The 13,118-nt window shown below is 31.4% G+C and overlaps 1 long non-coding RNA gene across 1 annotated transcript in view; it reads left to right on the top strand.

Annotated features, from left to right (window-relative positions):
• Positions 1–12,880, top strand: part of LOC120609427 (uncharacterized) — a 65,256-nt gene extending 52,376 nt beyond the window's left edge. The window contains exons 2-3 of the long non-coding RNA XR_005654772.1: positions 12,124–12,394; positions 12,774–12,880. This is a non-coding gene — a long non-coding RNA (uncharacterized LOC120609427). The remainder of the gene's footprint in view (positions 1–12,123; positions 12,395–12,773) is intronic.
• The last annotated feature ends 238 nt before the right edge of the window (positions 12,881–13,118 follow it).

The following is a 13,118-nucleotide window of genomic DNA, read 5'->3' as shown; positions in this document are numbered from 1 at the left end:
TAAATAATTAAACTTTTGAATTTATTTATGAAGAAAAATTAATACAGATAAATAAAACACCATCAAATCCTATCAACGGTGTGTGTTTGTGTGTGTGTGCATGTGCACATGTGATAATTCAGAAATTTATTTGGAAATACATAGGTATAAGATAGCCAAGCAGATGTTTGAAAAAGAAGCAAATAATACTTTTTTTTCAGTTATTTTTCCTTAAAATATTTCTTACTAGGAAATATACAAAATACTGTATTTTAAAATTATTTGACTTATTTAAATTATTTAAAATTATTCTTTTCTGAGACTAATCTACCATATTGATACACAGGAAATTAATTTCTTTAATTTTGCATTTAATATTTAAAAAATAAATAAAATTTTTGATACATATATTTTAATTTTTATATCTGCATTTGACTTTAGAATCTTATAAATATTTACATAATTTTATGTATTTATATATATGTTCATTTACATGTTAAAAAGCCAAATTCACAAGTGAAGGTATATTTAGAGAAGTATATTCTCTCCCTAGCTCCTATACCTTATTTTCTTCTTCCTCATATAAATAACCACTTTTAAAATGTTTCTCATGATTTTTTTTATTTTGAAATATAAGCAATATTAACACATGCTAAAAGAATTTTTCTTGTTCTGTCTTATTTTTTCCTCTTACAAAATATACTGGAGATTACTCTATAGCATTTGGATAACACCGTATTCACACTGTTCCTTACTGGTGAACGTGCAGGTTATTATTAGTCTGTTGCTAGCACAGAAAAACTACAATGAAAAGCCTTGTGTAAGCCTCTCAGTATTTTTGTATGTCTATGGAACATACTTCCTGTATTTCAGATCATTGTATCAAAGCATAAAAATATAGGTTATTTTGCTAGAAATTTCCAAATTCATATCCATAGGTGTGCGATTTTGCATTCCCCACAGCAATCTGTTAGAGTGTCTAGTCCCATGCAACATGAATATATTTTCGAATTCTGGGACTTCTGCCAACATGATAGATGAGAAGTTGTATCTCTGCATAGTTCAATTTGAAATTCTTTTTTTAAGCAAAGTTAAGCATCTTTCATGTGTCCAAGGGTCATTTCACTTATATTTGTCTCTGAACACTGATGACATCTATATAACATTTATATTTATATGTAAGTTGATGAGAGAGAGAGTGAGAACAGAGAGAGAGAAGGGGTGGGTAGACAGAAAGGTATTGGCTATTAATAATTTAATTATTGTTTTCTAGTTCTTTCTTTGCTCAGGATGCTTCTATCCACCACCGTTTTTTTTTTTTTTTTCATTAAGTCAAAATTACCAATTCTTTTTTTACAAACCTAGATTTTAACTTATAATTACAAAATTTCCTCATTCCAAAGTTATGCAGCATTTAATCCATATTTTCTCTGGTGTTTGTATGAATATAATTTAGACCTAACAAAATGCACATTTTTTAGTATATAATTCAATGAGTTTTGACAACTGTAAATGTTCGCGTAATCACTACTCCACCTGAGACTTATAGCAATTCCACAATTCCAGAAAGCACCATTGCACGTACTACTTTGAATTCAGACTCTCAACCATCCTCTGCCTCAGACAACTATCTAACCACATTTTATCTAGAATGTTGTTTTTTGATATTCATTAATGATGAGATTTTCTGCCGTTCTTTCAATATATTACTGATAATGGACATTTCTATTATCAGCTAATGGTTATTATAAAACTTCAGTGAAATTTATTTAAAATATTTGAAATTTATATAAAGTAAAGTATTTATGGAGAATGTTTCATTTCTCTTGGGAAAAATAACTAAGAGTAAAACTAGTGGGTCATATGATAAGTGTGTTTTGACTTTGCTCTGTATACCAAATTCATTTCCAACATGCTTGTACAACTATACACTGTGAGCAGTGATGTATGAGTTTTATTTTTTCTACATACTCACTAATAATTGATATTGCTAGTCTTCTTAAATTTAGTAAATCCAGTGGGTGTTTAGTGTTAACTCAAAGTATTTTTAATTTGCACTTCTCTAATTACTAATTATGTTATGCTTCTTTCAGTAAACTCATAGGTCTTTTATAAAATGTCTTTTCAAGCCTTTTCACACATTCAAGGTCTTGTTGATTTTTTATTGAATTATGAGAATTCTTTACATGTTATATTTGAAACTCTTTAATATATGAAAGAGTTTAATGAATGTTAATGAATTCTAATCTGTGGCTTATGGTTTTTCTTCTTTATAGAGTTTTATGAGGAGTAGAATAATTAATTTTCATTGTAATCTAATTTATTCACTTTCCTTTTACGGGATGTGTGTATGTGTGCATGCATGTGTTTGTATGTGTGTTACTAAAGAAATTTTTGCTAATCTCAAGGTTATCAAGTTTGTTTTTTTCCTATTTTTTTTTATAGAAGTTTTATCCTTTTAGTTTTTGCTTTTAGGTCTATAATTTATTCCAAGTTGATTTTTGCTTTGTTTTGCTTTTTAGTATGTAGTTTTAGGCAGGGGTCAAAATAAGTTTTCTTTCTATATATACATATGCAGTTGTTCATTATAATTTGTTGAAAATACTAACCTTTAAACATTTAACTATATTAGTGCCTTTGTTGAAGATCAAATGACTTTGTATGTGTGGATCTATTTCTTGATTCTATATTCTGTCTTTTTAATCACATATTTTAATTACTCTATGTCTTGAAGTCAGGTAGTTCAAGTTCTCTGTTCTTTTTCAAAATTGGCTTGACTATTTTATGTCCTTTGCATTTTCAAATACATCTTTAATTAGCACATGAATTTCTACATGTGTGCAAGTGCAAGTACACAGATACACACATGCTCACACACACCCACATAAAGCTGCTGGGATTTTGATGACAATTTCTTTGTATCTTTAAATCAATTTGAGAAGGATACACATCTCAAATACGTAGAATCCTCTAATCAATGAACATTATGTGTTTCTGTTTTATTTGAATCTTCTTCAAATTTTCAGTAATGTTTTCTATTTCTTAGTGTAGAAATATTGCATATCCTTTATTATTTTTTTCTAAGTATTTTGTTTGTAATTATTTTCTAAATAATTATATATTTCATTTCCATTTGTATTGCTAGTACACAGAAATATCAGTGAATTTTGCTTATTACCCTTATAGCCTGAGGCTTTCCTTAATTTACTTATTATTCCATCAATTAAATCAGTGAACTTCTTCCCTGAGGTGACCATCTCTTATATTTCTTGAAAAATATCTAAATTTTTCAAGTGGAGAAGAGATTCAGAGAGCAATGTGTGATTTTTTAAGAAATTCTAAATAAACAATTGTTTTAGAGTATAAAATTCATGTAAGTAATAAAGTTTCTATGTTTTTCCAAGGAGAACATGAATTGAAAAAATTTTGAAAACATGAAACTAAAAAAAATGTTTTACACTATTTAACAGCTATACATATTCCATTAATCAATGGTAGTATTACTGCATATTTTGGGTGTAGTCTTACATATTATTTTACTTTTAAATATAATTAAGTAGCTCAAAAGTCTAACCACTTTTTATAAAAGAATGTACACCTTACATCCTATTTATGGTGAAACAGGGATATTTATTCAGTAACTCTTTTTAAAAAATATTTTGTTTAGAACACAACATGAAATCTTCCTTCTTAACACATTTTAAGTGTACAGAACAGTATTGTTGACTATAGGCAAAATATTATACAGCACATCTCTGTCACTTATTCATCTTGCTTAACTGAAATTTATGCTTTTTGATTAGCAACTTCCCACTTTCCCTTCCTGATTACCTGCCCCTGGGACTCACCATCTCACTCTTTGATTCTGTGAATTTGCCTATTTTAAATACCTCGTATAAGAGGAATCATGCAATATTTGTCCTTCTGTGACTGGCTTATTTCACTTGGCACAATGTTTTCAAGGTTTATCTATAGCAAATGGTAGGACTCCCTTCTTTTGCAGGCTAAATAATATTTAATTATATGTTTATACCACATTTTCTTTATTCATTCATCCATTGATGAACATTTAGGTTATTTCCACATCTTAACTGTTATAAATAGTGCTGCAATAATGGGCTTATTGTTAATGAGCATGTTTTTTCATAAACGTTGTAAAGCACAAAGTTTTAGTCAAGTCTAGATTTTTCAGAAGGAGTAGTGTGAAACAACTCCACCATTTTGTTTTTTAGAAAATTCCTTTTATTAATAGGTGCATATATGGAAAAGCTAATATCTCTTCAAGATTTTGATTTCAATTTTTTTGGATATACATCCATGGATCATGTAGCAATTCTATTTTTAGTTTTTTGAGGAATCCCTATATTGTTTCCATAGTGGCTGCACCATTTTGCATTCCCTTCAACAGTGTACAAGGCTTCCAATTTCTCCACACCCTGGCTGACGTTTGTCTTTTGTTTTTTTGATGATAACCTAACAGGTGTAAGGTGATATCTCATTGTCATTTTGGTTTTCATTTCTTTGATGATTAGTGATTTTGAGTACCTTATCATGTACCTGTTGGTCTTTTTTGGACAAATGTCTATTTAAGTCTCTTGTTCATTTTTAAATAGGGTTACTAGGGTGTTTTTTCTACTATTGACTTGTATATTTAGTAACTCTTGACTTTCCTTTTTTATATTTTGTTTTTCATTTTTGAATATGTGTATGAAAAACCCCTACAATTTGGGAAAACACATATTGTTGATGTTGTGATGTACTTTATAAAATTTCTTTATAGCTTCCAAATTTTACAGATTGAACATTTTTATTTGGCTTAATAGTGCATTTTACAAAAATAATCTTATAAACTATTTCAATAAAGTAATTGCATACACTGTTGTTTTTATTTATCATTTAGTGTCTTTTCAATTTTCTTTCTTGGGCTTTTACTCTCAAAAGAGCATTTAATCTATTTTTAACCTAGGTCTTTTAGTAAATGAACATATTTTATAAACCCTGGGTAAAGGATTGAAAAACTACCTAAGAGATCCCGGGAGGGTAGGTAGGATTTCTGAATTCTCCTAATGCTAAAGATTTTCTGTACGTTATCACCATGTAGTGTGATATTTTCTACAAGAAAATGAGATAGTTTTAAATTACTTTTTGAAGATAGCCAACCTAGGTTTTGAAGAGCATACTCTGAATCCTTCAGTAAGTAATTTGGGTCTCTATAAAATAAAGAATTTAAACTAAATAATATGAGAATTCATTTGTATAATTTATGTTTTTTTAAATATTTTCCAGAATTATAATTTTAAAAGCTGCTCTCATTCTACTGTAATTAGCAAAACAGAATAAGGCAAAAAGAGTAGATGACCAAATGTCACAGCTCCTGAGATCAACAGCTAACTGAGGTTTCATTCTGAATGAAGATCATATAGAAAAAATTGTGACTTTTTACCTGAAAGTTTTAATATTGAAGTGTCATATTTTACACATTATTTAGTAAATTTTGCATAAGATGTCATTATATACATTTTTAAAAGTTGTATTCCAAAAGTAGTATACTTTTAAAAGGGTTGTTACGATAAAATTAAGAGAATTTATTATGAAGTAAGACTGTCTGAAATAATGTATTAAAGCAGTTAAAGTTTGAGGACAGTTAACATAAGGAAAATTTATTGAAATATTTCTGGGTATACTTTCATTAATTCACTTACTTTAAATATTAATAAAATTGTTTTCACTCACAAGTTGCAATGAAAAAGGTGTCTGAAAATTCTATTACTTAAATGCCCAAGAGCGTTTTAATGTAGAAGTGTTAATTGTGAGATCTTTGACAGGATAGGAAGGTTCTACCTCTACCTGTGAGGTTTTCATGACTAGTATAATTACAAAAGTTCTTCTTACCTTTTTTCTATTTTATCTTAATACCAAATATTTCTTATAGGCAAAGATATATAGGACGTATATTTAGGTAACTCACAGTTTTCTTAAGAACTAACATAGATACTTGCCAATTCCATAAAAGCACAACAACAAAAAGCCCTAAAACAATGTTTTCAAAAATTAAACAAATCATTGCCTACTTCTTTACAAATTACTAAAGTTATTTTTCTCACAAACTATTCCTGTAAAAATGTTTTCTTAAAGAAAAGTAAAGAAAGAGGCTTACACACAAAGTTTAGAAAAACTCTTCTTTTTCCTTTTGATGATTCATGGTGCACTTTGTTATAGTAAAAGCTACTATAGGTTCTGCTCCATTTCTGTGCTTCCTTGATCCAATATTTCTCAAATTTGTTTTAACTATAAAACTACCTAATAGTATTGCATGGAAATATTATTTCCTTTAGAAAAGGCTACGGTAAATAGAAAGCTAGTGAAATGAGAGACTGCCTTTCCTTCAATGAAAGCCCCATGAATGATATTGTTCACAAAATATTATTTGGTAATTTTCACATTAAGATTTTAGAGTAATTTTATGAAAACTGTACAACTCTGATTTTCCAGTAGGATTCAAATTATAGCCCATCCAGCCATCAGTTTTGTAAATAAAATTATGTTAGAACCCACATTTATTTGTGTATTTTTTATACCTTCATGCTTCAACTGTAGAGACTAGTAACACACAAAGCACACAGTATATATTAACTGGTGCTTTACAGAAGTTTGCCCACCACAGATTCATATATTTTTAACAATCACCTGACTTGGATATGAGTTTGTCAGGCTATCTTAGAAGTTAAGATACATAACTAAAGCTTGGGCCAGGGAAGTTCTTCGGGAGTGAGTTCAAACATAATTTTATGCAGACCCAAAATGTGACCCAGAAGAAAAGTTCTGAGACTTAACATTGTTGCTACTCTCAATTATAAACAATTACATAGGTCATGTTCATTGTAGAACGGAAAAATTTCCAATGTAAATATCATCAATTATCCCCAGTGGACATTAAAAAATGCAATTGTAAAATATCTAATCTCAATTGTAGTGTGTGTTAATTATAGTAAGAAATTACATCATCTATCTTGACCTTTTCAAATATAAACGTCATTTGTATGGTTGTATATCATGACAAATAAGAAGTGATGTTAGCTATAATATTTATGTATCTTGGCATGAGATTGTTAGCCTTGTTTCAAAAGGTTATCTTACATTTTTTTAAAAAATTATGGCATTTGTTTTGTCTTTATGACATAAGTTTAAATAAATGTTTATTATGCCTGTCTATCAAAGAGATCTATTATGATATAGATTCCTAGTTCATCATATTAGAAGATATTTTCCTACAAAAGAAACTGCACAGATTTCAAAGAGAAATAACACAATAGATAAAAATAGCTTCCAATACAAGAGAGACTTAAGATGAACTATGAAGTGTCTTAAGTAGGAGGCCTGTTACATATACAAACCATGCCACATCCAAGGACAAAGTTATATATGCCAGATTTTTTTAAAATAAACAATTCTAAAGCCCTTTCCACTTTTTCACAACAAAATGACTTGACAAATTATACACAAAAGTCTTTTTTTCTTATCATACACCTACTACGTTGTTGCTGCTATATATGAATCCTCTTAAATCATCAAGATATCTTTTCATTTAAGAATAATATGAATAATATAGTATTTTTGTGACCCAGGTGGAATTGGTAAAAGTGTTACATTCTTTTTCTGAGATGAGCTATTATTTGTAGAGTCTTTCAGAAATCTCAAGGAGAAAGTAAATCTGAATATTTGTCCAGACCCTGTGTAGTGCTAGTTCACACACAACTTCTGGAGTCTCTGTTTACTCATTTAAAAAAGTATATAATATTCATCGCAAGTTCAATAGAACTTTTTAAATAAAGATTAAATGATATCTTCCAACTAAATATAACTCTTTGGGAAAAAAAAAAATCCAAGTAGTGTTCCTATACACTTTTAAACAAATGATAAACTTATTGGTAGGCTTATATGCAGTTGGCTTTTCACAATACCAATGTATATAATTCCCTTGCTTTATTTGGATATACTCGATAAATTAAAAAATGCATGCATTATGGTATACAGAGTGATTATATATATCTATATATATATATAATAATCAACACAATCAAGTTAATTAATGTGTCCATCACTTTATATAGTTAACTAATATGTATATATTTAATTTTGGTGAGAATAATTAAAATTTACTCTTATTCTGTAAATTTCAAATGTACAATACGGAATTATAACCAATAATCTCCATGCTGTGCATTAGATCTCCAAAACTTATTCATCCTGCATATCTGAAACTTTTTATTCTTTGACCAACAGTTCCCTATTTTCCCCACACCCAAGCCCCTGGTAACCACTACTCTACTCTCTGCTTCTATGAGTAAGCTAAGGACCTAAATAGACATTTCTTAAAGAAAACATACAGATGACCAACAGGTATATGAAAAGATGCACAATTCACTAACCATCATAAGATGTAAATCAGAACGTCAGTGAGATATCACCTCATACCTAGAATGGTTATTATCAAAAGAATACAAGATAACAAGTGTTGGTGAGATTATGGAGAAAACAGAGCCCTGTGCACTGTTGGTGGGAATGTAAACTAATGCAGCCATTATAGAAAACAGTATGGAAGTTACTTAAAAAATTAAAAATAGAACTACCACCTGAGGCAGCAATTCTACTTCTGGGTATATCTTAGTCTGTTCTGGCTGCTATAACAAAATATCACAGACTGGATGACTCAGAAGCAAAAAGCATTTATTTCTCACAATTCTAAAAGCTGGAAGTCCAAGATCAGGGTATCAGCATGGGGGGTCCTTACCAGGTTGCAGACTTCTCATTTTATCCTTACATAAAATGGAAGGAGCTGAGGATCTCTGTGAGGCCTGCTTTTTTAAGCCGCTAATCTCATCCGTAAGGGCTCTATCCTCCCAAAGGCCCCCGCCTAATAATGCCATCGAATTTGGGGGTTAGGATTTCAATTTATGAATTTTGAGGGGACACAAACATTGACACCATAGCAGAATATATATCCAAAAAAGATGAAATCACTATATCAAAGAGGTCTACTCTCTCATATTGATTACAGCATTATTCATTTGTGATAACGTGGATGAACCTGGGGGCAATATGATAAGTGAAATAAGTCAGTCACAGGGCAAATACTGTATGACTTCACTTATATGCAGTTGGCTTTTCATAATACCAATGTATATAATTTCTGAGCTTGTCTTGGCATAAAGACAATACGCAAAATTTAAAAAGCAAAATCCTTGTTATCATGTTAATTCACATTAAGCAGATCTGGAAGGAGACAGAGGTTAGGGGCCTAGATTTGATGGACTCAATGGGGCTCAGTCAGCTGCTTCTCAGGGAAGCAGGCAGAGAAAATAAATTCAGGGAGTCTTCATGTGATAAATCGAAAATTTAAGATCTTAGATCTGAGGCTTCTATCTCAGGAGTTTGGGCCAGGAAAAGTCCAACAGGTAAGATTATTTCAAAACATTACATAACCAAAAATGCAGAGCGAGTGTGAGTCTAACCAAAAAGGAAAAAAAAAAAAAAATGGTAGCTGCCCTCTCATTCCCATTTTATTTTCTTGTAGACAGGAAAGCCCAAGTTACCAAGTAGTTGTGTGAGGCAGTTGCATCAGAAGATCAGAAGTCAAAAGGAGTTCCACTAGCAAAAATAATTATAATTCACTGTGTTCTCTAAAATTTTACTGACCCATCAAAAAACATTTACTTTATACTTACTCTGAGTGAGCTACTGGATAAAGTTGGGGATATACTACATTTATACAAATAAGATTACTGTTCTCAAAGAGCTTGTAGTTAAAAGAAGAGACAAGTATACATAATTTACAAAATAATGTGATAAATGATATAGGTTTTTTTAAAGTAGACCGAAAAGGGGTACCCAACCTAGTCTTGGAAGTCGGGCCAGAGGAGACTACACTGGAAGTAAAATTATCTCTAACAGAGCCCAGTGAGTCAATGCAAGAAATATATAGCACATTTTTTAGTGTATATTATGCTCATATTTATTCAGCATAAACAAATGGACTATTTTTGAGCAAATATGTTAATGAAGGATGGTGTTTGCAATCTGGCTGCCTGTATGTATGGAAATAAAAGCGTAGGATTCTGGTTCCACTGTTCAGTGTATTATCTATGTACTCAATTGTCTTTTCTGTGTGCCAAAGCCAGTATGTAGGTTATTGGTCTGGCCTATTAAAACAAACAAACAAACAAACAAACAAAAAAATCAAACCAAAAACGACATTCCAATTAACTTTCCCAGAAGATCATCATTTAAACTTAGCCTTACAAATCAAGGGAGTTGGAAATGCTTGTGTGATATGGTTGAAGGGGCATAAGAAAGAACGAAGTCTCACTTTCTTAATTCTTCTCAGCTACTCAATAGATGAGATCAATGAATCAAGGTTCAACATTTCAATGCCATCTCCACATCCATGTACTTCAAAAGTATTCATGGAGCACTTTACTAAGAGTTTTCTAGTGCCCTGCAAATCCCATTCAAAATATCTTCTGTGTCTAGACTCAATTAAGTATGACCATACAACATTATGTTAAAAATTATAGTAAACCAATTAAAGTTTCAGCCTTATGAGAGAACTCAGTGCACAATGGAATATTAAACATCCCCTGGCAACTAGTGTCCTTTTTGAGCAGTAATAATTTTTATTGTAAGCAGAATTTTAGAACACATCCTACTGCAGCATTTTTGTGCCTATCTTATGTGTGTTCCTGCGCTGTTCAGGTTCAGGGTACCAATTTTATTCCTGTGTCAAACTGGGACTGTTTATCACTGACAGTGCTGCTGTCAAACTAAAATGTTTCTGTGATTGGTTATTCTCAGTTGCCAAGGTAACCATTCTGATGTGTGTGACCTTTAGGAACTTATCATTAGATACCTGAAAATTCTGACTACATGTAAATAATAAAAGCTATTAAGGTAATGTGTCTTTGTGCTTCACATGGTATTTTCTAGAATATAATAAATAAACGATAATGCTGAGTTTCTATTAACATTTTTTAGTCACTTATCATCAAAAGTCTTGATAGGAACACATTGATCTGTACTATCTACTTAGAAATTTTAGTTTTTAAATAGAAAACCAAAGTTAAAATATTTTATTTATTTTATTTTATGTCAGACTCTATGCAAAAATAATTTTATGGAGCTTTTGACTTTGGTTAGAGCAATTTTGAAGTAAAAGAATTAATCATAAAATTCTCTCAGGCTTCTAAGATTTCTTTCTATTGTGTCTCTGCTTCCAACTCCTGGGTATACTAATAATGGCATCAGTATTAATACTTCTTCCCAAATTTCATTCTTCCCTGTCTCCCTCCAGAAAGCCAGAATCATAGGCTTTGGAGTTCAGACATATTTTGGCTTATGCTTTTGCTTTGCTTCACTATTCATTCATTCATTCACCCATTCATTCATTCATATTTTGGGGGCCTCAGTTTCCTTATCAATAAAGTTAGATAGAGATTGCTCCATGAATGCATTAGCGACAGTGAATGTGCATAATGCAATACAGTATATGACATATTATTGTTTTAAAAATAATTATATATGCTATTAAAACTGAAATCATTTGTTTTTTATAGAGAATTAGTTTGAAGTTTTATCTTTCTGTCTGTATTCTGTTGATAGAGTGAGTAGCCTCCTAATGAGTTTCATTAAAATGATCCTAAGAAGACTTATCTGCCTTTCAAATCTTTGCAAAAACTTCTTGCCTGCCAAATTATGAGAATCTTAGAGTTTTAGAATGACTGGTTTTGAATAAAGCCTTTGTGTTTTCAGGCATCTCTTCTTCAACTATAATACACCCAGAAGCACAGCCATTATGTGCTAACAATACTTTAATAGGAGGAACTAGTTGGCATTGTAAGTTGAAGTGCTCAGGTAGCATACACTCAGATGAACTTTTGAGTGCAAGATACTTTTTAGGGATCAATTCCTGTGTGAAAAAAAAGTGAGGAAGCAGGATGGGGCAGAGGAAGAAGTTTAACTTTGATGTAGGTTCTACAAAGACTTAGCTACCCTGAAGGAGAGGCCTGGAACAAGTATTATTTGTTAGAGTTGTCCTATTTTGAGCTACAATGGCAGTGCATTTATATCCCCGCCTTTTCATTCTTCCAGCATGGACTACCCAGAGAAAGTCACAATCTCTGGTGAGGCTGCTCTCTGAAACTGAGGCTGATCATGGAAGAGCTGCCTGTCGGAGGCTCTCTGCTGACCACGCTCCTGCAGCAGAGCAGTCTTTTCTTGAGGGAGATCTGGGTGGCACATATCCTTGTCTATCATACTTAGATTAACCTGCTATTTTGAAAAGAAGTGAACTGGGCTTAGATTCAACGAGAACAGCAGACACACATTTTTGCTAAGGGACTTGAAACAGATTCTGCTTTTGGTGAGTTATATCACGTGTGGTGCTCCTTCCCACTAGGGAAGCCTAAATGCTGGAATTCATAGAATAGGAATATTGAGGATAACAAGAGAAAAGAGAGAAATCCCCAAACAAAAAGGTGAAAGAATCAGTGGTCCATTTCACCAGTATCAAGTTAACATAGCCATTGATCTACTTAGAAAGAAGCAACCAATTCTTTAATTATTTGATCTTTTTTCTGAGTAAGTGGCATTTTATCTAATGAGACTTCCCCTTATTTTATATTCCTATTCCTATTTATATTCATATTCATCTTCATCCTTCAATTTTTTTAACCTCACTACTTTTGCTCTTACAAGAAAAAAAAAAATCTTTATTTTGATTGTTCTGTTGTGTTTTCTAGAATCGAGGAAGTCGCCATTCAAGAACATTAGGCACGATAGACCTCAAGATAATCATGCTAAGCAAAATAAGCCAGACAGAAAAAGTTGAAAACCACATGATATCACTTATATGTGGGATATAAATCTAAAAGCAACAAACAAATAGGACAAACAAGCAGAGACTCATGGACATGGACAATGGATGAGTGGTTACCAGAGGGTAGGAGGTGGGGGAGGAGGGGAGAAGTAGACGGGGTAAAGGGGGTCAATATAGGGGGAGGGTATATGATAGCTGAAGGAAAATGGACTTTAGGAGGTAAACACACAATAGAATATACAGATGTCAAATGATAATGTACATCTAA

This window comes from Pteropus medius, unplaced genomic scaffold, assembly GCF_902729225.1.
Source record: "Pteropus medius unplaced genomic scaffold, Ma_sr-lr_union100, whole genome shotgun sequence".
Classification (NCBI taxonomy): Eukaryota; Metazoa; Chordata; class Mammalia; order Chiroptera; family Pteropodidae; genus Pteropus; species Pteropus medius.
The sequence above is the reverse complement of the archived record's forward strand: the minus strand, read 5'-3'. Positions and strand labels throughout refer to the sequence as shown.